This window comes from Geotrypetes seraphini, chromosome 12 (assembly GCF_902459505.1).
Source record: "Geotrypetes seraphini chromosome 12, aGeoSer1.1, whole genome shotgun sequence".
Lineage (NCBI taxonomy): Eukaryota > Metazoa > Chordata > Amphibia > Gymnophiona > Dermophiidae > Geotrypetes > Geotrypetes seraphini.
The window spans coordinates 48,642,907-48,670,367 of record NC_047095.1 but is presented as its reverse complement, the minus strand read 5'-3'; positions in this window follow the sequence as shown (position 1 = coordinate 48,670,367).

Below are 27,461 nucleotides of genomic sequence, written 5' to 3'. Positions count from 1 at the left end.
AGCTGGGGACTTCCCTCCCCTTCAGATTCACCGAGCTCTGGAACAACCTTACCTCCCCTCTTCAGAACCTGAGCTCTCTCCAACTTGTCCGTAAACATCTGAAAACCTGGCTTTTCTCAAAAATGTAACACTCCCCCCTCCTTTGATATCCTAGTCCTTTGATATCTTAGTCCTCCAAACCCTCTTCTTTCCTCCTATCCTCTTCCTTTGCTCGAAGTTCCTTTTTCATCTCAATTCCTGTAAACCGTGCCGAGCTCTACGACTGTGGAGATGGTGCGGTATATAAACCTAAGGTTTAGTTTAGTTTAGTTTAGTTTATAATCTGCCATTATCAAAACGGAGTACAGTGCAACACGCACAATAAAATTAACTTACAACATAAAAGTATCACCATAAAACAAAACAAAAAAAGCAAAACCAACATTAAGATGCAATCATCAACTCTTCTTTTCCATAACAGACATCATTAAATAAACAACAGTATAGTTTTGTCATAGCTACAGTATCAGCTGGCATACTTTATAAGGCAGGACAAATTACGTTTCAATACATTTTTTTTTAAACACCCTTTCTTGCTAATGATCATACATGCTTCCTTGGAATGTAGACATTTTAATAATCTTGACACGAGACTGGGCTACAGATTCACTTTGATTTGGGAGCGATTTTGGTTGACACTTACTCCTGTGGCCCGGAGTAGACTCTTGAACTCATAATCTGCTTTTCTTCTTTCAATGAGCTCAGGGATTTTTGTGTGTGGGTTTTCTTTGGGGGTGGGGGGTGGGGGGATAGGAGGGGGGTTTATATTAGTGCACATTTGTAAGGATACTGTTATATTTTATTCTGGATGTTTTTCTCTGCACTTTGAAAATTAATAAATATATTTCACTAAAACACCCCCTCTTTTACAAAGGCGCGCTAAGCTTTTTAGCGCATGCTAAATATTATTGCAAGCTAAATACTCACTAAACGCTAACACATGCATGCTATCCTTTGGACATGTTAGCGGTTAGCACATGCGTTGATTCAGCGCACTCTAAATCCGCCCTAAAAAGCTTAGCGCACCTTTGTAAAAGAGGGCCATAACCTTCTCTGTTGTCTAATATAAGATGGAAGCTTATTCCACTCTTCTGGTCCTGAGCAGGAGAAAACCCCTGCTCGGACCATCTTTAGCCTGAGCTCTTTTCTTGTCGGTATCGACAAATCACATTGTGCAACTTCGAAAGCGAATTATAGGGAGTTATGCATTCTACCAAATATATAGGAGCACGGCCTTGCACACTCAAATAAGTTAGTAGTAGAAATTTGTATTTGATTCAGAATTAGCTTAGCGAGGTTTATATTTGATCTTAAGTTAGCTTAGTGGGGTTTAAAAAAGGCTTGGATAATTTTTTAAAAGAGAAGTCCATAGGCTATTATTGAGATGGCTTGGGGAAATCCACTGCTTATTCCTAGGATAAGCAGCATAAAATCTGGTTTACTGCTTGGGATCTAGCTAGGAACTTGGGACCTGGTTTGGCCACTGTTGGAAACAAGATACTGGGCTTAATTGATCTTTGCTCTGTCCTAATATGGCAGCTCTTATGTTCTTAAGTGAGCCAAGTATAGGACAATCAAGCCATTGTGACATCACTGATGGGGTTGGCTCTTAGTCGTTGGTGGAATGAGGCATTATGACATCACAATCTGAGCTCTAGAGCAGTGGTTCTTAACCTGGGTTCGACCGAACCCCAGGGGTTCGGTGAGTCAGTCTCGCGGGTTTGGCGGAGGTCAAAACACACCTCCGACTCATATTGCGCTTCGGTCACGTTCAATCATCTATCAGTTATTCGGTGATTTTGATCAAGACTGATCGTGTACTCGGTTTCTTGATCTATCAATCTGTAACTAACGCCTTATATACATCAATCAATTCCTGATCAAAATTTGTGATTTAACTGATAGATGATTGAACGTGACCGAAGTGCTTATGATTCGTGATGATACGCCCCGCTTGTCCATAATTGGCTGCAGGTGATCACGCAACATCGCTTGGCCTATCTGCGCTGCAGGGGATTTGATGCGCACAGTAGTCGAATTGCAACTGTTGTGATGGTACGTCGTGTGATACCTATCTTAATATTTTAATCCCTTACTAACTATGTCGAGCAAAATACGAAAGAGGTCGGACGAATATGTACAATATGGATTCACGTGTATAACGGAACGTGATGGGAGTCAGCGTCCTAATTGCATGACCTATGTTTTGAATTTGTAAAAATCATATTTTATTTTTCCAATAAAGAAGGGTTCAGTGAACACGCATATGAAACTGGTGGGGTTCAGTACCTCCAACAAGGTTAAGAACCACTGCTCTAGAACGTTGCTACTCTTTGGGTTTCTGCCATGCACTTGGGATCTAGGTTGGCCACTGTTGCAAACAGGATACTGGGCTTGATGGACCTTTGATCTGTTCCAATATGGCAATTCTTATGTTCTTGTTTCCTGCACTTATTTTTGCTGGAGGCGCAATTCTCTTAATGGCGCTGTCGCATGATTGACAAGCGATCGGTGGTCGCTTTTAAGGCTGCCACTAATAAAAGTTGGGTGCATAATTGGTACAGTACTTACGCCAATCTATATATATAAAATCGGATGTATGTATGTATGTGCCGCGATCACGCAAAAACGGCACACGTGGGCGGAGCTACAAACAGAAAATCAGATTTCACCCATTCAAGTCAATGGAAAAAATGTAAAAAGCTGTGGGACCGATTTGAACGAAACTTGGTATGCAGATCCCTCACTACCTGGGGTGATATGTTCTGGGGGTCTCTTCACCCAAGAATTTATATGTTCTTGCTCCTGGAGGTGAAACTAAAAATGTTGTTTATAATCAAGTTTTGTGTTAGTTGTATTGTATTCATTTTGTCAAATATTTCACATTATAATTTGAATATTGTACTTTTTATAAAGCTGTATAATTTCATTCACCACTATAAAGTATCTTTATTTGAATCCATTTACAGTGTTATTGCTATAATTAAATACCCGTGCAACGCCGGGCCATCAGCTAGTATTCTATAAGAGAACTGGCACAAGCGTGCCATTATGGAGTACTCGCTGAGCCCACGAATCAGTGTTAAGCTGCTAACCTCTTTCCCCGACCTCAATCTGCATCTGTGGTCACCCACTTTTTATGCTGCTCAGTGCAGGAGTTTAGTAAAAATCTTGAGTCTAAAGTGATGCACTCAGCCCTAGTTACATTTTCAGAGGCCAATTTATGAGCATAACTCTCAAAGTTAGGAGCATAAATCCTTTGAATATCAGGCCCTACGTGGCTGACAGTGGATCAAAAAACGTGTCAGAGCTGCACAAAACATTTCACCCAGAAAATGAAACCAGCGGAATGTCCTTTTATCTGCAAAACTTGATTTGTGGCCAGGCCCAAATGAATCATGGCTATTTCACCATAAGCTCTTTCTGAACCAGATTTATGTTGAAAAGGTGGAGTAGCTACATAGGTCTGAGGATAAACTGTGTTTGAACTGGGATAATAAAGCTTCTTATGTTAAGAATGATACTACCAAAGATTGCCATATGGATTCAGATGAAAAGCGTTTTTGTTATGTGCAATTAAAACAGTGTAGGGATTATATACACCATTTCACCATGTGATGTAGAGAATGACACACAAGGGGACAAATTTCCCCTCATCCCCGTGGGATTTCTCTATCTCCCTGCTGTCCCTGCGAGCTCTGTCCCTGTCCCTGCCACGTTCCTGCAAGCTCTGTCTTCATCTGCACAAGCCTTGAACACTCCTACCAAACTATACGGTGAAAGTATTTGAGTTTACCTCTCCAGCCTGCCTTTTGCATTCTAACTCGATTTTCTTCTACCACTCCCTGCAAGGAAGGCCTAATAGAGCTTACGTCACAAAACTGTTATCCTACCAAGCTGCTCACTTCAAATGGGAACTACTCCCTATCAAAAGGTCCTTTTTGTCATACATGCATTTTAGGGGAAGCTTAATAACTTACCTACTACTGCTATTCATTATTTCTATAGCACTACCAGACATATGCAGTGCTGTACAGAGTCACAAAGGAGACTAGAAAAAGCTTAGAATCTAAACAGACAAGACAGACAAACAGGATGTCATGGATACAGTTAAGGGGAACGGTTAATCAGCTGGCTGGGTTGGAGGGCAGAGGGGAGTACAGGACAATCAAGCCATTGTGACATCACTGATGAGGTTGGCTCTTATTGGTGGAATGAGGGGACCTAACTCAGGGGCTTCAAGGTACGATAACGTTATTCGCTGACGACGCCAAACTATGCAATATAGTGAGAGACGGCAATTCACCCGATAGTATGACACAGGACCTACATTTGTTGGAGCTTTGGTCCTCGACCTGGCAGCTGGGCTTCAACGCTAAGAAATGCAAGATCATGCACCTCGGCAGCAGAAATCCGTGCAGAACTTACACCTTGAATGGTGAGACCTTAGCTAGAACTTCAAAAGAACGAGACTTGGGAGTGATCATCAGCGCAGACATGAAAACTGCTGATCATTTGGAGAAGGCTTCATCTAAGGCAAGACAGTTGTTAGGTTGCATCCGCAGGAGTTTCGTCAGCCGGAAGCCTGAAGTCATAATGCCATTATACAGAACCATGGTGAGACCTCATTTGGAATACTGTGTGCAATTCTGGAGGCCACACTACCGAAAAGATGTGCCGAGAGTAGAGTCGGTGCAACGGATGGCCACCAGGATGGTCTCGGGGCTCAAGGATCTATCGTACGAGGAAAGGCTGAAAAATTTGCGGCTGTACTCACTCGAGGAACGTAGGGAGAGAGGAGACATGATCGAGACATTTAAGTATATTACCGGCCGTATTGAGATGGAAGAAGAGATTCTCTTTGTCAAAGGACCCTCAGCCACAAGAGGGCATCTGCTCAAACTCAGGGGCGGGAAATTTCATGGCGACACCAGGAAATATTTCTTCACCGAGAGAGTGGTTGATCCTTGGAACGAGCTCCCGGTGCAGGTGATCGAGGCAAACAGCGTGCAAGAATTTAAGAGCAAATGGGATGCCCATGTGGGATCCCTTAGAGGGTTAAGCCAAGAGAACCTGTCCCCAGGAGTGGGATCCCTAGGATAGTAGACTTGGGGGTGGGTCAGTAGAGTGGGCAGACCTGATGGGCTATGGCCATTATCTGCCGTCATCTTCTATGTTTCTATGAGGCATTATGACATCACAATCTCCGCTCTGCTTCCCAAAGACTGTAACTCTTCACACTACTACTACTATGAATTATTTATATAGCACTACCAGATGCATGCAGCGCTGTACAGTCACAAAGAAGACAGTCCCTGCTCAAAAGAGCTTACAATCTAAACAAGCAAGACAAACAAACAGGATGCCATGGATACAGTTAAGGGGAACGGTTAATCAGCTGGCTGGGTTGGAGGGCAGAGGGGAGTACTGGGCAGTCAAGCCATTGTGACATCGCTGATGAGGTTGGCTCTTATTGGTGGAATGAGGCATTATGACATCACAATCTCAGCTCTGCTTCCCAAAGACTAAAACTCTTCACACTACTACTACTATGAATTATTTATATAGCACTACCAGATGCATGCAGCGCTGTACAGTCACAAAGAAGACAGTCCCTGCTCAAAAGAGCTTACAATCTAAACAGACAAGACAGACAAACACCTATGCTCTTACCTCCCAGAAACTGTAAATGCTCTACATTACATTACATTAGTGATTTTTATTCCACCATTACCTCGCGGTTCAAGGCAGATTACACAAGAGGTTATCTGGACATTTCCAGGAGAGTTGCAAAGTAGAGCAGGTTACTTCGGGGGAGATCTGGTCGTTTTTTCAGGGTCATTACAAGATAAATAATTTAGTCAGAAGGTTGTGGGATCTGGGGGAGATTGAAATGCTTCCTGCGGTGTTAGTTTGTCCTGATGGATTTCTTGAATAGCAGGGCTTTTATTTCTCTTCTGAAAGTTTTGTAGTTTGGTGTCGTGATCAGTAGTTTGGAGAGTTGATGGTCTAGTTTCGCTGCCTGCGTGGCCAATAGGCCTTCGTACATTTTTTTTTGCGTTTGATACCGCTGATTGGGGGGTGAATGAATGGTGTCTGGGTTCTCCTTTGTCTAGTTGTAGTAGTTCGGATAAGGCGGTTGTTCAAGTAGGCTGGGCTGTCTCCATTCATGGCTTTGAATAGTAGACAGTAAAATCTGAATAGAATTCTTGCTTGTATTGGGAGCCAGTTTGAGTCGAGGTGATGTGGTCGAATTTCCTCAGCGAAAAGATCACAAATACATCTAATACTTGTATGTTCAACCACCCCAGCACCTGCATTTGGGAATCCTTATCTATTACTTTAACTGTATTCGCCGGCTGTTTACTTACTTGGGTTCTTTGTATTAATTTACTTTGATTGTATTGACACTGGCCCTGTCTTGTTCCTAAGCTGTTTGCACTTGTACCCTCACTGCTTATGTACGGTCTTAGTTTAATTTTTGTCAACTGCATTAAACTTCATGGCGCATCGCAGTATACAAATAACATTTTCTGCTCGGAACCGGCAGTGGCGTGCAGTTAGTCCAGAGAAGCGTTGCTAGAGAGTCATATCCCTGATGCAGCGGGGATGTAATTTTATCCCGCGAAACGCAGGCCGCGTCGGAAGATTGAAAGCATTAAGTAACGGCCTTGGTTTCAAAAAGAGCACAAAACTAAGTACTTTAAGTCTTGAGAAGCATTGAAGTAACTTATAGCACATAAGCACTTTCATAAAGCACTTTGAAGCACTAGTGCACTTTAAAAATTTAGCACATTTGTTTCTGTCGGTTTTGAGTGTTGAAATGAACTGTGGTCTTCTAATGAAAAAATTCCCAACCATGAAATATTATTGAATTATAAAGGCTTTTTAGACTTCCATATTTAATTAATTTAATTGGTGAATGAAAATTGATTAAAGATTAGGTAAGGAGATATATCAATTTAAGGAATAAATAATAAATTATGGTTTTAGTTATGGTAGGGAGGATGAGTTTAAGCCGGTGATGTAACTAGGAGTAAGAGAAAATAACTTTCTTTCTCTTGGAAGAAATCCCAGAATGGGAAAATTACTCCACAATCTGAGGCTTGTTCCTGTTTAATTAATTAATAAGTAGAGAAAATCACCTGCAGGGTCATTTCGACTTCTATCAATGGTCCTTTACTTTATATTTAATTAATAGGTAACCATTAAGTCTTCTTTAGTTTATGTTTTAAGGGGCTCAAAATCAAAACTTAAACACATCTAAAAACCTGCCCAAGTCGACACTTGAACGAACTAAAAGACAGGTCGTCCAAGTGGCGATAATCAAATCAACTTTCTGGATGTGCCGCAGAACTTTTTATGCCTCTGAATGCCGCTGTGCCCACAAGCGCTGTGAACGCTGCTGTGAACGCACAAGCGCTGGGCCCACAAGTCTTACCCCTTCCCCCCCCCCCCCCCATGTCAATTCTGATGTTGGAGAGGAAGTTCCGGGCCAGCCAATCGCTGTCAAGCTTAATATGATAAGGTATTATCTGCAAGGCTCCCTACCCACTCTAGACCTTCCCTGAGTCTCTGCTTGACCTATATTTAAAACCCTTAACACAAAAATCAGGCATTATGGAGCCTGCCCTATCCTGTATTTCTTATATTCCAACAGCAAATCTTTTCCCACTGTCATACATCCCATAATCCTCCTCCACTTACTATTGCACTGTAATCCTTCTTTCCTTGCATTAGTACTCACAGACTGTAAGCCTGCTTTCCCTTCATCACTGGCTTTTTGCAATCCTTCTTGTCCTGCACCTCACATGGTCGGCAAACCTTTCCCCCTTCTAACATCACTCCTACTGTTATCCTTATTAAACACACTCTACTCCTTCTCGCCCCACATTACACAACCTGGAAATCTTTTATCTCTGACACAATGCAATTTTTTTTTCCCTTCTTGCATTAGAGATACTGTAGTCTGCAATCTTTCTCGAGAATAATACACAGCATAGTAATTTTTCTTCTGTTCATCTTACAGACTACATGCACCATACATTTTACTGGGTACCATACTTCGGTTGTTGAATGTCCATCATGCTCTCATGCACTGTTCTAAACAGCAAATAAACATTAAAAAACAAAAAAATGGAATGAGAGCCTAATGGAGGAGCAGCCTAATGGTAAACCAGTGGACTGAGAACCAGAGAAGCCAAGTTCAAATCTCATGGCAGCAGCTTGTAGCCTTGGGCAAGTCATTTAACTGGCTGATAAGAACATAAGAATAGTCTTACTGGATCAGACCAATGATCCATCAAGACCAGTAGTGGCCAGTGGCCAATCCAGGTCACTAGTACCTGGCCAAAACCCAAAGAGTAGCAACATTCCATGCTACTGATCCAGGGCAAGCAGAGGCTTCCCCCTTGTTTTAATAACAGACTATGGACTTTTCCTCTAGGAATTTGTCCAAACCTTTCTTAAAACCAGCCATGCTATCCGCTTTTACCACAACCTCTGGCAACACATTCCAGAGCTGAACTATTCTCTGAGTGAAAAAATATTTCCTCCAATTGGTTTTAAAACATTACATTACATTACATACATTACATTAGAGATTTCTATTCCGCCTGTGCCTTGCGGTTCTAAGCGGATTACAAAATTGAATGAAAACTAGACATTTCCAGGAAGTTTACATATCAGGTATATAACATATACATATCAAGTGTATATTTCCCTGTAACTTCGAGTGTCCCCTAGTCTTTGTAATTTTTGACGGAGTGAAAAATCGATCCACTTGTACCCGTTCTACTCCACTCAGGATTTTGTAGACTTCAATCATATCTCCCCTCAGCCGTCTCTTTTCCAAGCTGAAGAGCCCTAACCGTTTTAGTCTTTCCTCATACGAGAGGAGTTCCAACCCTTTTATCATCTTAGTTGCTCTTTTTTGAACCTTTCCTAGTGCCACTATATATTTCTTGAGATAAGAAGACCAGAATTGAACATACCCCAGATTTTATATAGATTGACCAAATTTAGGTGTGGATCCCAGATCTGCTCATAAACTAATTAGTCAATTAGGCACTAACAATTAATTGGTGTTAAGCACTTAATTGACAGTAATTAGGAGTTATGCGCAGATCTCATCTATGCCCTATTATAAAACATGTATGCCTAAATTTCAGAGCATGTATCTCCAAAGGGTGTGTGGCTATGAGAGAAATGAGCGGGTCAGTAGCATTCCCAAGATTTAGGCACAATGGCCCTGATTCTATAAAAGATGCCTAACAGGTCCCTAGATCAGTGCGCCCTATGAGCGGCAGTAGCAGAGCGGAGCATTCGGCGCAGCTCCCTGCGCTTATAACCACTATTACCGTTTAGTAAAAGAAGGGGATATTTCTCAAACAAGAGATTGAAATCCCACTATTGTATAGGATGGAAATCAGTTCAGTATTTGTTAACAGGTATATCCAAATCTGGAATAAGGGTAGAAAATGTGGATAATATATCTTATTCTGAAAATCTGCTAGTTGGTCAGCAATAGGAGCCTAATCAGAAATAGTCACCAGTAGAGGTCACCAGTAGAGGTCACCAGAAGAATATTAACAATTTGAACTAAATGTTTAGTATTGATGGAATCTGCTGCTATTAATTTGGAATAATACTTTTTTTTCCTGGATGATTTAAGCGCCTACTTATACTCGCTGATTGCTTTCTGCTAACTTAAATTGTTCTAAGGGGACTTATCTTTCTGTCACTTCCTCTCCAATTTCCTACAATGACGTTTCAATTTCAGCAAACCTGCAGTGAACAGTTTGTTGTTCTGTATAAGATGTCTAGACTTAATATGATAAGGAACCAAATAATCTAAAATTTGAGTGGTGATATTTCTCCTGATTCGCTCAAATTCAGCGACATTGGTATCAAACCAACAAGAGGAAAAGATGTTCCAAAATTCAATAGAATTTATCCTCCCTCTAGTTATATGATTAGTGACATATTTGTACTGGAGCTGCTTAAACATACTCCAGTTTAGAATAAAGTTACATAGAAAATGATCTGACCACAGCAATTTTTGCCAGGAAACATCTGGTAAAGAATTTGGGGCAGTATAAGAAATTAAGGGGGGGGGGGGAATTCATCAACGTGCACCAGCCACATTAGAGCATGCTAACATCGTTAGCAACTGCTAACAATTAGCGCATGCTAAAGTCCGGATTCTGTACATGGCTCCTAAATTGGCCGGCGCCTAGAAAATGACACCAATCACATGCCATTCACGCTTAGGCTCCATTTACAGAATCGCACCTATGTAAAATCTTAGGCCAGGGTTTTAAAGGCCTATGTTTCAGCCGCCTAAGTTTTTGGAGAATTGCGCTTAGCGGGTCAGCCCATAAAAATGCCCACTTAGGCATTAAGCACTGCTAAGCATCACGTGAGAGGCACCTACCTTGTTTAGAATCAGGTAGGTGCTTATCACCCAATTATATTTTTTTTAATTATTAAGTTTATTAAAATTTGATACATCACTTTAAAAAATTGTCTAAGCAGTGTACATTACCTTAGAAATAAAATTATAAAAACTTTGTGGGGATATAATTATAACAAGAACCATAACATGACATACTGGAAAAAATGGGAAAGGGGGATAGAACTGCAGTCATAATAGGAGAGAAAGACAAAAGTGAGCAACACAGTAGGGAAGAGAAGCTATGCTCGTCCTTGAAGCTTTTAAGGGGATTTTGCCAATTAATCCAACAAGGTCCCCTTTAAAGATTTTGGCCCCAAATGCTAAAGAGACCCATTATATTCTTTGGGCATCTTTAGCATTTAGCGACCGCGTTAGCATGTACTAATGTGGTTAGAACCCATTGATGAATTCCCCCTTAATCTAATTAATGTCACTTATGTGTGGGATGAAAAGAGGGAATTTGATAATTCAAGTTTGCCAGGAAGGAAAACCATTCTGAAGTAGGATCATTATGGTTCTCTAAATAAAGATTAATATCACCTATAATTAAATTATATTCAGAATGAATCAAATTTCTGTAAACAAATCAATTAAAAGAATCATTTGTCTGGGCCCATTTACCGGAGGGAACAGTAAAAGACCATGCAAGTAAGAGGATCAGTCGATGTAGCATCTTTCATTTGACAAGAAAAAATGTCTACTTCTGTTAATTTCAAAAATTCTAAAATTTTCAGAGTACGTATAGGTTTAGAAATCAATGCAACACCATACCCTTTTTTTCCTATCTCTAGCCAGGGAGAATTGTTTGTAACCTGTTGGGCAAATCTCCTTGATGCAAGGACCTTCATCCGATATCAGCCAGGTCTCAGTAAGGAAAGAAACAACCTGGCAGATGATCTTCTAACTATTCACTCACTCTCCTTATTACCAACAGAGCAAATATTCAAATTAGAGAATGGCACGGGGACAAATTTGTTCCCGTCCCCACAGGAACTCAATTTCCCCGTCCTGTTTACCACAAGTTTTGTCGTTGTTGTATCCCTTTCCGTTCCTGTAAGCTCTGCCTTAAATAATAATAATAATAATAACAGCTTATATACCGCAATACCGTGAAGTTCTATGCAGTTTACAAAGATTAAGCAAAGGTACAAATTGATTGACTTTAACAGGGGAGGAAGAAAGAGGGTTAATAGGACAGGAAATCCATTTTTGAGGAGAGAGTGATCAATAGAACCGCACAGGCCTCGAACACTTATGGTTTTAAAGTGTTTGAGGCTTGTGCAGATGAGGATGGAGCTTAGGCATTGGTGGATGAGGCATTATGACATCATAATCTGAGCTCTAGAATGTTGCTACTTATGGTTTTAAAGTGTTTGAGGCTTGTGCAGATGAGGATGGAGCTTGCAGGAATGGAGCAGGGACAGGAAAAGAACTCGCCGGGACGGGATGGGAAAATGAGATTCCCACAGGGATGGGGAAAATTTGTTCTCATGTCATTCTCTAAGTGGGAGAACAGTATAGAAAATTGAATAAATGAATAGTGAACATAAGAACGTAAGAATCGCCGCTGCTGGGTCAGACAAGCGGTCCATCGAGCCCAGCAGTCCGCTCACGCGGCAGCCCCTAGGTCAAAGATCAGTGCCTTAACTGAGACTAACCCTACCTGAGTACGTTCCAGTTTAGCAGGTAGGGCTTCAGCCTCTGATAACTAGGGCTGGTATTGTGACATCACAATGCCTCATTCCACCAATGCCTAAGAGCCAACCTCATTAGTGATGTCACAATGGCTTGATTGTCCTAGACTTGGCTCACTGTTACTACATTTTGATTTTTAGAGTGATGCAGTGTAGAGAATGACACGGAGACAAATTTGTCCTTGCCCCCGCAGGAACTCAATTTCCCCGTCCTGTCCCCCATATGTTTTGTTGCTGTCCCTGCCCCGTTCCTGTAAGCTCTGCTTTAACCGCACAGGCCTCAAACACTAATGATTTTTAAGTGTTTGAGGCTTGTGCAGATGAGGATGGAGCTTGCAGGAATGAGGCAGCGAAAGAACTTGCTGGAATGGGAAAATGAGTTCCAACGGGGATGTGGAAAATTTGTCCCCGTGTCATTCTCTAATTCATATAATAACAAGGAATTGGTACAATTGAAAAATGGGAAATGTTATTATATGAAATCCTCTTCAGATCTGATTTAACCCTACCCAAATTACAGGGGCTTCTAGAGTAGGAAGACTTAAAATGAGGCTTATGAGATGTGTTTGTTATGACTTCAGTTGGGTGTGACATCACCTCAGCACAGTTCACAAGGGATCTGTTATGAGGAATAATAGCATTCTCTAAACCTAGGCGCCAAATAGTGGATATAACATTAGGGATAAGACCTAAAGATAGAGCAGAGAATGTTTTGCATTAAATCAATATTGTTTATTGTTTATATATGTAAAAGGCAATTCCATAATAAGATGTCTACATTTACATGTCTTTGGCATATGTAAATTAATAGAATACCAGCACTTATGCATATAATTGTACACTTACCTGTAAAAAAGGCAGCAGGGCACCTGAGCACTGTTCTGTAATGATGCATGTAAATGCCAGGGGGAGGAAGGGAGGAGAAGCCTAGTGGTTAAAGCAGCTGTCTCGGCACCCTGAGGTGGTGGGCTTGATTCTCACTGAAGCTCTTTGTGACTCTGGGCAAAATAAGTAACTGTCCAAATATGTAAAACCACTTTTGATTGTAACCACACAGAAAAATGGTGGTGGAACCTTCCAGGATCTAGTACTCACAATGCAGAAAGTGTGTCTAGTGCAAGGATCTCAAAGTCCCTCCTTGAGGGCCGCAATCCAGTCGGGTTTTCAGGATTGCCCCAATGAATATGCATTGAAAGCAGTGCATGCAAATAGATCTCGTACATATTCATTGGGGAAATCCTGAAAACCCGACTGGATTGCGGCCCTCAAGGAGGGACTTTGAGACCCCTGGTCTAGTGCCTGGTGGGTAGTGATGATCTTCACCTGGCGTAATTCAGTATAAAAGCTAAGGCGGAGCCTATTCACAGCAAACCCAAAGTTCTGAATTGCACATACTGGCTTCGGTAACACGCGGAGGTACCTGAAGAAGGAGCTGTCAGGGTGAGAGGAGAAAAAGAAAACTCAATAAGAGCAACAGGGTTGGGATTTGATTCACAGCACTTTTTATTATTTTATATTTAATAATTATACAAAATACTCCAAGTGATTAAAAAAAAAAAAATAAAAAACTTATACAGAAATAAATAAGCAAAGCCTAAATATAGTCCACAAAGAGAGGAAGCATCTAATCAGAAAAGAGTCGGACATTTTGAAATAATCAATTGTGCATTCAGCAAGTAGACCCCCCTCCCCCCACCCCCGGTATTACTCTTAACCAGATTAAAGCTGCTTTACAATAGTACAGGGGCAGAGCCTATCTCAGGGGTTACCACAGGTCTATTCACAGATATGAATGCTGATAGGTGGGATGGTGCAAGGAAAATATACTTAAGTTCAAACAATTTTTATTGATGCAAACCAACAAATACAACATTAAAACTTGTATAACAATGATGATGCATCAAATATAATAATATGATGAACATATAGATGTGGTCAATATTACATACAACACCAAGGTGCTTAGTATAATAATGAAGTATTTATAGCATACCAAACTTCAGGTGGCTATTTCATAAATATCAGTATAATGGAAATAAGAGCTTCTTCCTTATTTCAACTAGCAACCTGTTCAGATAGTTATTAGGCCCTCAGCGTCACCACTCAGAACTCAAACGTATCACTGTTCTGAGCTTTACGTGGCAAATCGTCACTGGGTCTAATTTTTCTAATTTTCCATTTTTGCTTCTATCAAAAGCTTTAAATATTTCAATGCTTATAGCTTTCTACAGTTTATAAATTCATTTCATTTCATTTCACTTAGCTTATGTGTTGTTGTCTCTATTTAGAGATGTCTTTTATCAAGCAGGGTGACATAGCCGACATGTTTCGCGAGAACCGCTTTATCAAGGCATCACCCCTAAAAAAAGATTGAGACAAGCTTTTAACAACTCTTGCAAAAAAGGCTGGGATATCTACCCTTTAAAATATACCAGACTTGCTCAGAATAACCGTCTCTCTTCCCTCTTGTACTATCGACCTCCTCGAACGCTTTACAGAGGAGCCGACAGCGTACTTCCTTTTTAATACATCGGGCCGGTTCTGAGGCCAAGCCCACTTGATGATGTGGAAGCCTGACGACAGAGGACGGCCCCTTACAGTATAAACCAACTTTATTAAAAAGCTTTTTTAGGATCCCTCTCACTAGTTGCACAGATTAAACCAAAGATGTCCACTCCAGTTCTAAATTTAGTCCGTGTGGAATAACCGTGTTCAACGTATAAATCCAGCGTTGTTCCTTATAATTCAAACATTCATCTATATTTAACCGTCCCTCCCTCCCAACATTTATCTGGTCTATAACTCTCCATTTAAGCTGACTCACTTCATGCCCCGAGGTTACACAATGTTCCACCATAGGGGTTTGCATTGTTTTTGTTTTTATACGAGATTTGTGCTCATTAAGCCGAATATGAACAGGCCTTGAAGTACGGCCCACATATACTAGATTACAGGGGCACATCACTATATACACAACCCCTGCTGTCTGGTAATCAGTATTAGCCGAAGATGTTATAGTGCGCTTAGTTTGGGGGTCTATCCATGTCTCTCCCTCAATGGTGTTCACACACCATTGGCAATGGCCACATTTTTCATGTTTACCCATGATCCTAGATTTCCTCAAGCCAGTCTTTTGAGCTATTAAAACCTGGCTTATAGTTTTTGCTTTTTTAAATGAAAACATCGGAACCTCCGTAAAAACATCATGAAGCTGAAGAATATGCCAGTATTTTTTAATTTGAATAACTAATAGAGCAGTGGTCTCAAACTCGAGGCCCGGGGGGCCACATGAGGCCCGCCAGGTACTATTTTGTGGCCTGCGGTATGTACTAGTACTGCCCGCTCTTTGCAGCATCATCCGGCTTCCCCCCCTGGCCTCCCGCTCTTACCTTCAGATAATTACCGCAGCCTGCAGAGAGGATCACCGGTGCTGTCGTCCTCAGCAGCACGTTCCCTCTGCCGTGATCCTGTCCCTGACGTCAGAGGAGAGGCGGGACCGCAGGAGAGGGAACGTGCTGTGGAGGCCGATGGCAGCCTACAAGGAACGCTACAGCACCGGGGATCTTCTATGCCAGGCTGCGGCAATTAGCTGAATCTAAGACCGGAAGGCCAGGGAGAAGCTGGAGGATGCTGGAAAGAAGGGGGGAACATACAGGCCTTGGGGGCAGGAAGATTTATAGACTATAAAGAGTTTTACCTCATGCAAAATTGTCATTTCTTTAATAAGACAATTATTTTTTTCTGCGGCCCTCCAAGTACCTACAAATCCAAAATGTGGCCCTGCAAAGGGTTTGAGTTTGAGACCACTGAGATGGAGGGCATGCTGTGAACATGGTCTACTTAGATTTCAGCAGTCTTTCATATTGCACCTCATAGGCAGGCTCATGAATAAACTATGCAGCTGGAAATGGGTCCCATGGTGTTCAACTGGATTTGAAACTAGTCGAGTGACAGAAGATAGAGTGTACTTAGAAGAAAGAAAGTCGAGAAGTGGAGTGCCTCAGGGTTTGATTCTGTTCAATATCATTGCCTTTGTTTCGGGTGACTTGCATTAGTATTCTGAATCTCTTTGGACCCCTGGTAAGAATTTCTTAAAAAGCCATGTTTTTAAATTTTTTGCAAAACAGTATGTATCCCGTGGTTGTGCGAATTTCGATGGGAAGTGAATTCCACACTTTTGCTATGTGGTAGTTGAATGATTTGCTGTGAGATGTCTTGCATTTTATATCTTTCAGAGTTGGGAATGACAGGATCAGGTCGTTAGAGCAACGTTGGACCACAGATCTACTAATAGTTCAGTAAATCTGGGGAAGCTATTAGGGATATCACCATATAGCATTTTAAATGTTATGCAGCATACGAGGGGGTGCTAAAGAGTTCTCAGCCCAACCAAGAAGAGAATGACATTGATATGGTTCAATCAATGATCTGAACCAATGTCAAAATGTAGAATTGAGCATTATTTTGCCACTATAGCTGACATCAAGATTGGATAAAGTGGTATTTTGATATCAAGATTGGATAAAGTGGGTGTGTGTGTCTTTGATCAGAAAATCAAGAGTCTTATAGTCCCAACATATCGAAAAATTGTTCATGAACATATTAGGACTTCTACTTTTTCAGTAAAAGGTCTACAAGTTTGGGACTCTGTGATTTTGGCTCTCTAATTACTGAGTTCAACTGATAAGTTTAAAGCTGAGTTAAAAACATTTTTTTTCAGATGATTATCATAATAGTGGCATTCAGCTTTTGAGCATTTTCTGCAAGACGCAAGAAGTTTTAACCGAATGTATTTTCCTCTCTGCTTAACTGTAACAATTATAGTTCTGCTTTGAACCTTGTATTTGTTATTTTAAGATTGATTTGATTTTAGATTGTAAACTGCCCAGAAGGTTTTTACCCTTGGTGCAGGATAGTAAGACATGAATAAACTTGAAAACTTGGAAAGATGATCAGTAGGGAAGGAGTCATTTCTTGGTCTCCATATTTAAAATTATTGACGTTTCTGCGCTATAGTTGGAGAAACTGCCTTTTATGAATTCAGTGGGTAACTTTGGTTGGGATGAAATCACTGGAATTTTTGGTCCATTTCCAAGATCGGTATGTCTTTTTACCAATTTTCATCCTATCTATTTGTTTCTTTTCTATAGAGTTTATAATAAGTTACTTGAACTCAAGAAAGAGAGATTCTTGCCTCCTTGTATGTAAGATTTTCCAATATCTCTTCTCTGGTGGTGTTTCGTTAACGGAGAGGTCACTCAGTGACTTGGTGTTCTGTCAGGATTTTCTCTGCTGTGCAAATCCCTGCTCAAAGAAGTGCCCCTTTGGCTTGTGCTTTAGGTCAGTGTTCTTCAACCTTTTTACACCCGTGGACCGGCAGAAATAAAAGAATTACTTTGTGGACCGGCAAACTACTAGGACTAAAATTTAAAAACCCCATTTACGCCCCATCTCCGCGAGCTCGGTCCCCGCAAACCATCTGATCCCATCTGCGCAAGCCACAATTATGATTTTATATTGAACGTATTTTATTAAAGTATATAAAGAAACAATATTCTGAACAATTGTGATTTTATAAATACAAATATACAGAGCACGGATCAACAAAACCCCCTGTCTCCCCTCCCCTTCACATATATCCCCTCTACTATCAAGAAAACTGAACAAGCCAAGTTATTATAGAATGCTACATAGAAATATAATGCTAACAGAATACTGCTGTCTCCAGTTATGTCTCTAGCAGGACATATATTTCAAATCTGATATATTCTAATGACAAAATAGAAATAAAATTATTTTTTCCTACCTTTTGTTGTCTCTGGTTTCTGCTTTCATCTTCTTTTCACTCTTTTCCTTCCAGCATCTGCCCGTTTCATCCAATGTCTGCCCTCTCCCCCTTTCATATGTATCAGACTTCTTTCTATGCCCCTCTTCCTTGTCCATCCTCCTCTCTCCTTTTTACATAATTCATTCCAGCTTCGCTGCCTTCTTCATTTTTATCTCTCCTACACCAGATCTAGCATCTTTATCCCTCTCTAATTTCTCTGCTGACCCCCTTTCCAGCATCAATGTCTCTCTACTTTCTCATTCCTCTCTCTCCCCTTTCTCTCATCTGATCTCTCCATTCCACCCTGACCCCCCTTCCCCTCCTGTAATCTCACTGCCAGCTGTTTCCTTCCTTTTTTCTTTCTCCCTACCCTCCTTCCTTTTTTTTCCTTCTCCCTTCCCTCCTCCCTCTATCCAACATTAACTCTCTTCCCATCCCTTTCCCTCCTCCCCTCCCAGGAGCATATCTCCTTCTCCTCCCTTCCCTCCTCCCTCTATCCAACAGTAACTCTCTTCCCATCCCTTTCCCTCCTCCCCTCCCAGCAGCATCTCTCCTTCTTCTCCCTTCCCTCCTCCCTCTATCCAACATTAACTCTCTTCCCATATCTTTCCCTCCTCCCCTTCCAGCAGCATCTCTCCTTCTTCTCCCTTCCCTCCTCCCTCTATCAAACATTAACTTTCTTCCCATCCCTTTCCCTCCTCCCCTCCCAGCAGCATCTCTCCTTCTAACTCCCTTCAAGTCCAGTAACAGCTCTCCCTTTTCCAGCACCTTCCCAGCCTCCTACAGTGGCTTCCTCCCCTTCCAGCAGCTCTCGGTACTTGCCTGCAGGAAGTTGCCGGTAAATCACTGCCCTGGCAAATTGGAGAGCTGGTGGGAGGGGAGACAGCCACTGTGAAGGCTCCCCAGGATCTTGTTCTCACACGCTGACCATCTCCCTCCACCTGCACCTGAATCTGCAGCTCTCTCCGGTCTAATCGCAACTTCCCCGCGGCCCTCTTCAGCAACTCGGCAGGGGTGGCGATCAAGACACGCTGCCGACGTCGGGACCTTCACTCTCTGAGTCCTGCCTATTTTGTTTCAACTTCCTGTTTCCGAACAGGCGAGACTCACAGAGAGAAGGTCCCGACGTTGGCAGCCTATCTTGATCGCCTGAGGCTGGGAGGAACATTAATCAGCAGGAACCGCAGTCGGGAGGAACCGCAGTCGGCAGGAAATTTAACTACCGACTTGATCTCGCCGGCCCTGCGTGGACCGGCAGAAATTTTCTGCGGACCACCACCGGTCCGCGGACCGGCGGTTGAAGAACTGTGCTTTAGGTGACATGCTAGGCAGTGTCTGATGACATCGGGGGGGGGGGGGGAGGGAGCGACTTCTTACACCTGGACAGCTTGCTCCAGCTCCCTCTGCTCTGGGAGGAAGTGAGAAGCTGATGTGCATGGTTCAGTAGAGGGACCAAAGGGTGATGGTATTCAAGGATCTCCAGGTGGCAACACAATGTGACAAAACGGTGACTGAAGCCAGAAGCAGGCTAAACTGCAGAGAGAGAAGCATAACCAGCAGAAGGGAGGAGGTGGTGATGCCCCACTTGGAGGGCTGTGTTCAGTTTGGGAGGCCTCATCTCACCTATCACCTTTACCACACTACTGTGGGATGCAAGTTTAAAACTAGGACTGGCCAAAAAGTCTCTCTTCTGGAACTGGGTAACTTGGGAGCTCTGTCAATGAAAAGGCAGTTGACCCCCTTGGGACTAACTGGAGTGGTATAGTACAGTGGTTCCCAACCCTGTCCTGGAGGACCACCAGGCCAATCAGGTTTTCAGGATAGCCCTAATGAATATGCATGAGAGAGATTTGCATATAATGGAAGTGACAGGCATGCAAATCTGCTTCATGCATATTCATTAGGGCTATCCTGAAAACCCGATTGGCCTGGTGGTCCTCCAGGACAGGGTTGGGAACCACTGGTATAGCATCATTGCAGAAATGATCACCCATCACTCTCATCTCTTTGCACTGCAGCTTTAGCTCCTAGAAAGGAATATCAGGTGCTGGAGTCTTAGAGGCAGAAAATACTAAACCAAAAGGTTAATCTAACGTGGAGTGGCCAGGAGGAAGACTTCAGGCCAGTCCTGAATTTCTGCCAACCTCATTCTGATGTGTTCTGGGACTTTGGGCCCTGCAGCACTGTTTTCAAAGGGTAAAACCAGGAACTGCAAATACCACACTGCATTGGGATGTAAGTTTAAAACCAGGACTAGACAAAAAAAAGTCTCCCTCTTGGAACTGGGTAACTTGGCAGCTTTGATGATAGTAAGAGTAAATTTCACAGAAAAATTCAGAATTGTTAAGTCCAAAAGTTCAAGAAGGAAAATATAGTACAAAGAGTTCCAGAATACTTTCCCCAGAACTTATAGTGCTCCAGACAAAGCACAAAAGAAGGCTTTGAAGTATATCATAAGAACTGCCGTACTAGAACAGACTGAAGGTCCATCAAACCCAGGTTTCCAGCCCAGGTCCCAGGTCTCTAAAGAAATTTCAAGAATAATAATAATAATAATAATTTTATTCTTATATACCGCCATACCCAACGAGTTCTAGGCGGTTTACATCAATTAGGTTAGGATCCGCATTGACATACAGATTTACAACAATATATCAGGTTTAAAACATAATTAGCCGAGTTTGGCAGATGAAGAAGGAGGAGGGTAGAAGAGAGGGGGGAAAGAAGTGATCAAGAAGGAGGAGCTGAGCCGGGCAAAGGTCAGGCGATTACCGGAAGGGGGCGGTTAGGGGTCTTGTTTGCTGAATAGGTGGGTTTTGAGCAGTTTTCTAAAGCCGAGGTAGGTGGGGGCCTCCAGTATCATTTGGGCTAGCCATGGGTTCAGCTTGGCTGCTTGGAAGGCGAAGGTTTTGTCTAGGAATCTTTTGAGGTGACACAGCTTTAGCGAAGGGAAGGCGAACAGCTGAATTCTGCGGGATTTCTTGTAGGAGCAGTAGAGGTTAAAGTGGGGATTGATGTATCTTGGTGAATAGCCATTTACCGATTTGTAACAGAAGCATGCGAACTTGAAGAGCACTCTGGATTCGAAAGGCAGCCAGTGGAGTTGGTGGTAGAACGGGGTGATATGTTCCCATTTCTTTAGGCCATAGATGAGGCGAACGGCGGTGTTCTGGATCATTTTTAGTCTCCTGGTAATTTTCTTTGTGGAGTTCAGGTAGATAATATTGCAGTAGTCTAGGATGCTTAGAATGGAGGCTTGCACTAGAAGGCGGAACGAGGTGTCATCTAAGTATTTTTTTATAGTGCGGAGTTTCCAGAGTGCCGAGAAGCATTTCTTGACTATGAGGTCGGTGTGGTATTCTAGGGATAAATTTTTGTCAAACGTGACTCCCAAGATTTTTAAGGTATGTTCGAGGGGGAAAGTCATTCCTTTCAGTTGAATTGTAGTGTCCCTGATTTTATCTTTGGGGGTGGCTAGAAAAAATTTTGTTTTATCAGGGTTTAGTTTCAGTCTGAATGATAGCATCCAGAGTTCAATCTGGTTGAGGATGTTTGTGATGTATTCGAGTAATTCTGGTGAAAAACTGGTTAGAGGGATGGCTATTGTGATGTCATCTGCGTAGATGAAAAATTTCAGCTTGAGGGTATGTAGGAGGTTACCTAGGGAGGCCAGGTAGATATTGAACAGAGTGGGGGATAGGGGGGAGCCCTGTGGGACACCGCAGATGTTGTCCCAGCTATATGAGAAAGAGTTATTCTTGAGTACCTTGTAGGATCTATTTTTAGGAACCCCTGAAACCAGTTGAGGACCTGATCGGAGATGCCAATGTGTGCCAGGCATTCCAGGAGAATGGTGTGGTCGACCAGGTCAAAGGCACTGCTCAAATCTAGTTGTATGATTAAGGCACTAGAGCCTTGACTAAAGAATGTGTGGAGATGGTCAAGAAGGGCAGCTATGATGGTTTCAGTGCTGTGATCCACGTGGAAGCCAGATTGGTTGTCGCTTAGGATGTTGAATTTCTCTTGGTATGCGGAGAGCTCAGCTTGTACCATCCCTTCTGCTATTTTGGTGAATAAGGGGATGCTTGCAATCGGTCTGTAGTTTGATGGGGAATTTGGTGATTCTTTTGTGTTTTTTATGATAGGGGTAATCATAATGTGGCCTTGCTCTGGCAGGAAGTTTCCTGTGGACAGTAGGGAGTTAACCCATCTCATCATGTTTGCTTTGAAGAGGCTCGGGGCGGTTTTCATGATGTTTGGTGGGCATGTGTCCAATTTGCAGAAGGAGTGAGTGTATTTGTTGTAGTAAGTATTAAAGGTTTGCCAGTCTATTGTTGAGAATTGTTTCCAGCTAAGGTCGGTTTTGGATCCTGGGTCTGGGTTAGGTAAACCAGGGTCTGGGAGAATGGGGAACAGTTCGAGGGGATTGGTCCTGGTAGGTAAAGTTGATCTTAATTTTTGAATCTTGGTGTTAAAAAAGTCTGCAAGGGAATTGGCGGTTAGAGTGGATTCTTCATGGATGTTTGTGATGGTTTCGATATTGTATAGGTCATTGACCAATTTAAAGAGGTTACTACTGTTGTTTTTAATGTTACCAATTTTGTGAGAGTAAAAATTTTTTCTTTTTTCGTTGGTGAGGTTTTTGTAGTTTTTTAGTTTTATTCTCCAGGCCAGTCTGTGTTCTTGGGTTCCTGATTTATGCCATAGTCTTTCTGCTTTTCTGAGTTCCTTCTTTAGTAGTAGCAGTTCTGAATCGAACCAGCCTTCTTGGTTTGAAGTTCTTATTCTGCGGGTCTTAATGGGGGCGATCTCATTTAGTATGTTGGTACTATCCTTGATCCAGGAGGTCATGAGTTGCTCCGTTTCTTCGGATTGATTGGTGGTTAGTTCGAACCGAGACCAAAAATCCACTGGGTCAATCTTTCCTCTGGTAGTATGGGTTTGGATGATTCTAGTTTTGCTGTTTTTGGGGGGATTATGTTGGCATCCTATTGAGAAGGTGCATAGACAGTGATCCGACCAGAGAGAGTCTGACCAGCTGCCTTGTTTCCAATAGAATATGGGATTGGCTTGTTCCTTGGAGGAGAAAGTTACCAGGTCTAGCTGGTGACCCCTTTGGTGGGTTTTGAAGGAGTCTGTAGGACAGTCCTGGATTTCTGACAACCTCATTCTGGTGCATTATGGAACCTCCAACACTGACTCAGTGGTTAGAATCAGGAACTACAAACACCACACTGCTTTCGGGCCAAAAAAGTCTCCCTCCAGTAACTGAGTATCTTGGCATCTCTGCTTAAACTATAGTGGACAATCAAATTTAGCTGAATTCTTCAATCTGCTTTTCTATTTAGGTGAATGAGCCAACCAATTACATGGCTCAACAAGAAAACATGTGGAAACAGCAGGGAACCCAGAGGTTTGGCAGCTATTAACAATAATCAAAATTTAACAACATTGGAGAAAATGACATTTTTGGGGGGGTGGTTCATAAGAACATAAGGGTTGCTATCCTGGGACAGACCAAAGGACCATCAAGCCCAGTCTCCTGTCTCCAATAGTAGCCAACCCAGGTCACAAGTACCTGGCAAGATCCCAAACATTAAGACAGATTTTATGCTGCTTATCCTAGGAATAAGCAGTAGATTTTCTCAAGTTCATCTTATAGACTTTTAGGGAATTATCTAAACTGTTTTTAAACTCTACCTAGCTAATTGCTTTTACCACATTCTCTGGCAACGAATTCCAGAGTTTAATTACACGTTGAGTGAAGAAATATTTTCTACAGTTAGTTTTAAACCTACCACTTAGTAGATTTATTGCATGTCCCCCTAGTCCTAGTATTTTTGGAAAGAGTAAAGAAAGAGATTCACATCTACACATTCCATTTCACTCGGTATTTTATAGATCTCTATCATATCTTTCCTGTGCCATCTCAAGCTGAAGAACCCTAGCCACTTTAATATTTCCTCGTAGGAAAGTTTTCCCATTGCCTTCATGATTTTCATCGCCCTTCTTTGTACTTTTTCTAATTCTGCTATATCTTTTCTGAGATGTGACACAATTTATTAACCAAGTAGACTTGGGGATTCCACTGCCTATCTATTGGAATGAGAACCAAGGGATGAGTCTACTCTTCTGGATCCTGCCGGCTAGGTGTGACCTTAATTGGCCACTGTTACTGCTAGAATGCCAGGCTTGATGGACCTTTGGCTTGACTGTGAGTATGGCATATCTTGTGTTTGTATGTTCTCATTGATGCCGATAATTATAACAGAAGGTTTAATCAGATTCAATTACATATTTAGATTTTATACTTGATTCTAGTTTGCATTTTTGGGGAAACAACAGAAGTTTGAAACATTGAAGCAAGACGGATTCTGCTAGCTAGCTCATCTGCTGTCCATTAGAATCACCTCTTAAAATTAGTCACAGCCTAATTCCGAAATATAATTGCCACTAGTTTCCCCCCCCAAAAAAAAAAAAAAAAAAAGGATAATTGGCACTAATTTCTGTTGTGGTAAGATGTGCACCCTGTATATTTGTTATTCATAATCCCTCCCCCTCCCCTTTTTGTGATCCCCTCAATCACTGTTTTCTAATAACAGATCATTCCTTTTTGTCTACCTTTAATCTGGTCCTGCTTGACAAGAACCATCCTTTTCGCTGAAGGGTAAGACCACTTAAAGAAAGGCCAATAAGCCCTTGCACTGTTCAGCTGGCTCGGGGTGATTTGTCACCTTTCGCAGTGGTGGTCACACCAATGGATTTATCTCAAGGTAAATGGAGATGCTGAGACCTGGGACCTGGTGCTTTGATTAAGGCCCCCGTTTTCTTGCATTGATAGATGTTGCTTGTGTTTATCTATTTGAAATGCCACTAAATCTGTGAATACAATAGGAGAAGAGAGTACTTTGCAGCTGAAAACATATTAGTGATTTATGTTGCAGTAGGAAAACACAATAGAGAGACAGGAGCTATGAAGAGCTGTTTTTCATGGGAAACAGCAATCCCTAAAAATACTAATGACAATTCCTCAAGATCAGCCCCTGTGCATGCATAATCAGTTTTTTTAAAAACACATCTGCAGAATAACAGGGCACACGAGACAAGCATTCCACAATCAACCCACCAGTTAAAGAGCAAGTATTTGGGATTACAGTTTAACGCAATGGAATATTTTCTACCATACTGTTTTTGAAAAGAAAACTCATTCTAATTCCTTGCTTGTACCGAGCAGTCTATACGGACTTCTCAACACTTTAGAGCAGACTGAAACCCGGCTGACCATTATTTCCAGCAGTTGCTCACAACATTTGACTAGAACTAACTGGTAAGGCAACACAAAAGATTATAATGCATTGATATAACATATAACATGAATCAATGTCACCGGGACGCACCCATTTAAATGGATAGGGTCAAATGAGAGTGCTGTATCACCCTGACTTGTGTGACAGTTACAAATGCATAACCTCGTATGCATAATAGGAGTGTACAAACGAGTGGAGATTTGTAAACTTGGTTCATTTCAAGCAGAACTGACCCACAGGAATTAGAAAGGAGAAGGCATCCAAGCTGTCGAAAAATAAGTGATTCTGTAGTTTGCTGTTTAACACAACCATAATGAGGTTTCATCTTCTCAAGGTTGAACCGGGAACGTGCCGCCACAGTACCACTGTGCAGCCAAAGGATTGCTTACATAATACACACAAGTTAAATTTTCCAAAGAAGATATTTCTGGGCTGATTCAATGATTAAGCCTGGCATGGACGTCTACAACCCATCCGCACTTTTTCAAACAAATCTGTCTGAAATTTCTCGTGGTACGTCGTGACCCACTGAACAGCCAAGGAGAGGGGGGGTCTCTCTGGGGCAGCAAAAAGTAATTTGTGTGCACCTGAAGCACTGAAAGTGCAAAAAGCAGTAGGGTGATGCTCCGTCTGCAGCTTGGCAGGATACTGGCGGTCCAGGCGAGCTCTTTAATCTGGACACCACCTGTGCCTCATTTGCTTTGCAGAAGGCTCCATGACCTGACTGCTGATGGCTGAGCCTTGCCTCTCGTCCTTACGATTATGACAAGTTATTAATTACCTCCATTAGCTGCAGCAGCCTGCCTGAGATCTCTGCTGCTCTCTGGAGGTGAGCATCTATGTGCATCTGAACGCAGAGAGAGAGAGAGAGGAGAGGAGAGGCACGGGTGGGGTTGCAAACGGTGCAACAATCTGCCCAAAAGGGATCCAGGGATTGCAAGTAATTTATTAGAAAACATTTTTCTTTGTCCTTCCCACCGACACATATATTCTCCCAGAGCACTCTTTACCAGCCTTGCAGATAATGTGCTTGCACATCTCCGGGCTTGCTACGTAGTCTGAAGAGGCCACAGGGTTCACCCTTCAAGCCCTGCTGTTCCAGACGCTAAATAGTTTCATTATTCCAGACTTTCTTGTGGAATTATATGTAACTACCAAAGAATGCAGCTGGAAAAGTGTAATAATCAGTTGTGTGGAAACCTTTTTTTTTTCCAAACAGGCAAGAATTGAGTTTGTTATTTTCCAAACATATTCCGCTCTTCAGAGACTCTAATAACAGGGCCTAATTAGCCAGTAGCCAAATTAAATGATCCGTTGTACATTTGTTCTGATGAAAGCCGTGCTGCAAGAATAACTCGGATATCTCAGACATCTGAGTTCTGTTTTCAAGTGTTCCTCTATCACTGTGCATATTTACATTGGTTTAATTGTTCATGAAATATAAATGAATATATTTGCCTCTTAGCCTGCTAATGAGAGATTTTTGTGACTGGAATATGAGTTGCTATTGTCATGCTCCATTTCTGGTCCTGTTCAAATCCAGGCTAAAAGCCCCCACTTTTGAGGCTGTTTACATCTCTTAACCCTGTATTCACCTGTTCATGGGGCCAGTAGCAATTGGGGTTCTGCTGACAGCATTATACCCAGCTCATGTTTCCAAGTTTATTTTTTTACTTGTATACAGCCTATCAATAGAGATTGTCCAACTGGTACTGAAGCATTTTCCCCTATCTGTCCCAGCGGGATCACAGTCTATCTAATATACCTGGGGCATTGGAGGATTAAGTGACCTGTCCAGGTCATAAGGAGTAGCGTTGGGTTCAAACCAGTGTTCCCTCTAAGGTGAGCGCATGAGCGATCGCTCACTATTTTCAGTGGCGTCGCTCATACGCTTTCCTCTGTCGCTCACTCGAGGACGGGAGGAGGTGAGAGGAAGCGGTGGCGGCGGCCTGTATTTTAAAGTTAAAAGATGCAGCGGCGGCTCCTCTCAAGATCCCCGACTGCATCGGACTTCCGACGCAGGTGGGGATTCATGAGAGGAGCTGCTGCCACGTCTTCAGTGTCCTACCAAGGGGGGGGCGGTCCGCCCCGGCTGTGCACCCACCCTAAGGCTGCAGTCGGAGAGGAAGTTCGGGCCA